Source organism: Capsicum annuum, chromosome 11 (assembly GCF_002878395.1).
Source record: "Capsicum annuum cultivar UCD-10X-F1 chromosome 11, UCD10Xv1.1, whole genome shotgun sequence".
Classification (NCBI taxonomy): Eukaryota; Viridiplantae; Streptophyta; class Magnoliopsida; order Solanales; family Solanaceae; genus Capsicum; species Capsicum annuum.
The window spans coordinates 219,990,860-219,996,371 of record NC_061121.1 but is presented as its reverse complement, the minus strand read 5'-3'; the positions used below and the strand labels follow the sequence as shown (position 1 = coordinate 219,996,371).

General features: G+C 33.1%; 1 pseudogene; it reads right to left on the bottom strand.

Annotated features, from left to right (window-relative positions):
* Nucleotides 1-1,782: 1,782 nt before the first annotated feature.
* LOC107847252 lies at nucleotides 1,783-2,446 on the bottom strand (annotated as a pseudogene).
* Between the last annotated feature and the right edge of the window lie 3,066 nt (nucleotides 2,447-5,512).

Sequence of the window (5,512 nt, the reverse complement as noted above, 5' to 3'; positions counted from 1 at the left end):
CTTCCTTCTGCTATTTTTAGATAGTCTTTTATGTATTTTTAGACAATATTGTATATATGTCACTATATAATATTCTATTTTGGTTTAGTAGCTCTTATACCGACCTTACCAATGCTCGGAGAAACTCTTATTTTTGTTTATTTTTCTTTCTCTTTCTATCTTTTAATATGTTTATATATGTATATCATTGTTTTTTATTTTCTTAGTATCTCAATTATATCCATGTTTCTTTTATTTTCTTATTCTTCTATCGATAGCCCGTTACTCATCATTTCGGGCAATGACTTGGCTTACCTACTGATGGGTTGAAATAAGTGTCATCATGACCTGAGAAATTGGGTCGTAACAGGTTGGTATTAGAGACTAGGTTTGCCGGTATTATTTCTACAAGATAAAGTGTATAGTAGAGTCCTGTGGATCAGTATGATGTTACCTGTATCCTATCTTCGTGAGACTACAATATATTTTTAGGAAAATTTAACCTTTTTTCTTCATTTTTGTGCTTTGTATCTATATTGGTTTCTAAACTCTTATTTTTTTCACTCTTTTCTAGATGGATAGGATGTGGGACACAACAGTCGGGGACCGGGACCCCAAGCCTATAGCCAGAGCACTGGTTAGAGGCCGATGTTGACCTTGAAGTCAAGTTAAGGGTAGAGCTGCATCCCCAACTGGAGATCAGGCTAGGGAGATTTCACTAGATCCTATTATTGCTCCCAAACCCAGAGATAGCACCAGAGGTTCTGTCACCATAGTAATAGGTGAACCAGGGATAGCCCAGGCCCCATTGGGGTTTATATCTTCTTTGATCTAGTGTGATGCTTTGATATAGCTAAGATCCATCGTGATGCTTTGATACAACTATTGGGGTTAGAATTTGGTCTATCGACAAATGAAACTCAGAAAATAACCCAGAGCGGTGTTAGTTTAGGAGCACATCTTGCTACTGCGAGAGTAGAGGTCTCGCCAGTACCGGTAGTTCCACTATCATCAGTAGTCCAACCAGTTGTGACTGTGGAGGAGTAGAAGATACTACGCCAATTTCTTATATTGACACAACCTAGGTTTGCAGGGGCCTAGGCCTAATATATGTAGCAGCACTAACAAATTAAATATTATATATTTGAATTATTCAATATTTTATTTTATACTATCATAATGACGAATCATTTATTTTACTATCTTTTTAGCTTGAAAATGGATAATGTTGACCAGATATGCGTGAACCTAGTCGAATTAGAAGAAAGAATTGAAGCACTACCAAGTCATGAAGAATTGAAACAAAAATTATTGGCTTTATCATACTGAATTCACACATTTGATAGTCTTCTAAGGGGTTTACTTGTTGACATATGCGTCGATGTTGATGCATGCCTTTATCCTCCACCTTCACCCCCTCGTCAATGAATATGTGTTGTACTTATCGATATGAATTTAAATTATTTTCATGAACTTTGACATATTATAAATGTATTTTTGATTTTAACTGAGGATTAATGAAATTTTTTTGTTTATCCTTTTTTTTTTTGAATAGTCACAACTATGACGCATATTATTCTCAAGTACTCGTGTAAGATAAAGTTGTTCTCAAAATTCTTTTTTCAGTAAAGTAGTGGTTCTCAAAACTGACACTTAGCCATATGCAAAGCAAACTTGATACTCAGATATAAGAAGTTTATCATCCCATTCCAATGAAGTGAGACTGTTGAACAGGGAATAAAAGTTAAATCTAGTTTGATTTGTTCTAAACTTTTGATAATTTAAAATTTGGAGCCTGCAACTCTAAGTAGCACCACCGGCTCCCTTCCCTTTGTTCTTCTAAAGTTTCTTCATGTAAAACTAGAGTTCCTTATGCTCCAAGATGTAACCATCAGCACGACCGCACTGGCAAGGTCGTGATGAGATTGCAGCCAATAAACGTCCACTAGCAAATTTCTCCTCAACATGTGGATCAATCTAGCGATCTTGTTGCCTTTTTTCCAGCTTTCTTTGGAAATGGTTACTCTTCTTCTCTTTTGGTACAGCCTCACCCTCCTTTTTTTACTTGTTGGAAGTAGAAGCCTTCTTCTTATGACCAATTTCAACTCCAGAGTGCTGGAGATACCATTGTTTAAAAGGATCTGCATCAACCTGAACGATTGCGCTCTTCACCAAGGATTGCGTCCTAACCAACTCATTGTTAGAGGCATTATACACCAAATCAAATAGACGAGTCTTCCTTGTAATAGCCTCTCTATCCCAAGAGTAATTCCCAGTATCCAGCCTCAATGCATGCCATTTCACATTACCTCCTTGGACTCTTAATTCTTCTAACAGTCATAGCATTTGGCACCTGCTTTGTGTTTGCTGGCTGTCTTCCAAGCTCATACTTTCTCTTCTTCCTCCAAGCTTTCTGTTTTCCTCCAGCAGCACGTCTCTTGTGCATAGAATTTCGCGAGAAACCCATTGTCGCCGGTGACGGAGGAACCTTAGGGTTTTGGTGTACACATTGAAGACGGACAGTGCAAAAATTTCCGCTTATCCTATTTAGAGCGTATTGTTGAATTTTTTCCACGGCATTTTCCTGTTGTAAAATTCAAAGGAAAAAGCAAAACGTTCAAAAGACTATGTCCAGAAAACATTCAAATAATGTATAATTACACGGTTAGCCCTTAACCCACCAAGTGTAATAGGCGTCAATTTTCCCTTCAAAACCTTAATTTTTCCTCAAAATCTTATTTTTCACATTTGTAATTAGGTTAATCATTCATTATAAGGAGAATCTCTATTAGTAAATTAAATTTTAACCAAAAATAATTTCTCTATCAGCAACGTTTAACTAGATGTAATAAGTATTTCAATTTTTCCAAGAAAAGCATGTCATTAGAGCTGCTCTACATTAATTGGACGTCATTAATTTTTGGTTAATCTCGAGAAATTATCAAGTACAAAATCTCTTAGAAGAACAAATGGACTTGATTTTAATGTTTTAAGTTTGTTTTTAGATATCTGTATGATATAAATCACGAATTAGCACTTAAGAGTAACAAGAAACATTTTTACTACTTGTGACTGATCAACTTTGTCTTGATTAGTTAGCATGCATTCCCAAAGCAATCTAACCGGGGCACATTTAGATCCTCCAGTACACTAATTAATTTTAGAATTCAAATTATATCATTTGATTGATCCATGCTACTTACAATAGCACTATATAAACCCTAAAGCCATGCAATGATTGAGTCAAACAAATATTATCCTTCTTTCTAATATCAATTTGTTAAGATTTAAGATATGAAAAATACTCCACCACAAAGAAATTAAAAAAATAAAAATCAATACTTACTAATTGCCCATTTTCCGATGAAAATTATATATATATATATATATATATATATATATATATTGAAAATTTATTTCACTTTATTTCAAATACAACCCCAAGTTGGTGTTTGTCCATGAGACTTCAAAATCAAACTCGGAGTTGTATTTGGAAAAGTGAACTCAAGTAAAACTTGTTTACACTTTTTTAACTTCCACTTATCTCAAAAATTTTATAACAACTTCAATTTATATTCATGGTCAAACACAAATCCAGCTCCAACTTCAACTCCAACTCCAACTCCAACTTCAATTTCAAAAAAATTTGAATTTCATAGCCAAACGCCTATTAAAGTTGCCAAACACAATACTTATCCCCTTTATTAATGGGTCTTACCATTTCCACGTTAGTCATCCACTCTATTTCTTACAAAAAAAAGAACTTCATTGCATCTAAAACCACTTAGTTTTTTTTAAGAAAACTTCTTCTACGTCAGTTTAGGTATTTATTTTTCTTGTTCTAACATGAGAATTGTTAACTTGCATTCATTTTCTTGTTATGTTTGATATTTGTTTTTGCTTTTAGATTTGAACTATTCTCTTTAGGACTTAGGTTTTTGATCATGCGTGTTTGATTTTGATTTTATGTTTGAACTATTTTCTTTTCTTTAGTGCTTAAGTTTTTGTTCATGCATGTTCTAGAGATGGCAGATCCGATTTGGGATATGGCAATTTTGATCAACACTGTGAGGAAATTTGAGAGGCTTATTCATGAACTAAGGTGGGAGTTTGGCGCCACGAGAACAAGGTTACTTCATGAAATTTGAAGGCTGAGGGGTCTGCTGCCTAATGAATTTTCAATTAATAATAATAATAATAATAATAATAATAATAATAATAATAATAATATACGTGGATAATATGCAGTAGACATACGGGGAATATCAGCGTATTTCTTTCCCGGTTGTTTCTTAATCATACCTCTTAGCTTATTTAGCTCGGAAGAGATTACATCTCTAGTGTTTTGAGTAGATTTGATATTATCAGCAAAATTAGACTCGAGATTTTGTACAAAATCATCAGAAATATTAAGAGGTTGAATGTTTAAACGAGAGAATTTTTTGTCTAAGAATTTTTCTAATTGGTCTAATTGAGAAACTTTTTCAAATCCTTCTATTTCAGGAGGTCTTTGGATACAAGGTTTAGATAAAATATATCCTTCTTCGTCTGTGGTTTTGGAAGTAGAAGGAATGTTAGAGTATTTCATCTGGGTGCTAAGTTTGTTAACTAAGTTAATTAATTCATCAAGTTTTTTATCAAGAGAGGAAATATGCTCTCCTAAAACTTTAACATAATGACTCAAATAATTATTTTGGGCGATAAGGTTATTTATTTCAGAAACAGTAATTTTTCCAACATCTTCACTGACAAATTTTTGGAAAGCAGAAAAAGTCATGCCAGTATTATTTGGTAATATAAAGGAAGACTGAGGAGGATAAAGTGCCTGAGTAATTGTACCATCAGAATTTTGATAAGATCTTTCTATTATTTTGATATATGACGATAAATATGCAGACATGAACCATGGTATAAAAAAATAATTTTATTATGTAAGACACATATTTCATAGAATTCTTCTGAAATATTTCGTAATTTATCAGGATTATAGGTTTCAAAAAACCATGTCCCGATTCCTAGCTGGACCATAATCAGGTTCTATAAGAGAAATATGATGAATAGAAGGAAGTCTTCTTGGTATTGAAAATGAATTTCTATAGACTGGGGGATTACTATAAAATTGTAGACAAATTCGTCCATCTGAATTTTGAGTTACTTGAGTTAACTCTGAATTAGTCACATCCTCCGCCAATTATTTTGGGGAAGTGACTGAGTTGGAATATTTAAACAAGTTAATCCCCATACAAAAACAGAATGTTTGATTCGATTTTATTCTGGTAAATGGACTGAAAGTCAGAAAAAATATGCTACTGTAGCCCATGAAATGCTAACTATTGTAAAATGTGTTTTGAAATTTCAAAATGATTTGTATAACCAAAAATTTATAATTAGAACTGATGCTCAATCCGTTAAATTTATGTTTAATAAAGACTTTAGACATGATGCCTCTAAATTAATATATGCCACAATGCATATATTGTTTCTTTTAAACTCAATCCTTGGATGCTAATTCCTGCAAAATAAGAAAATTAGG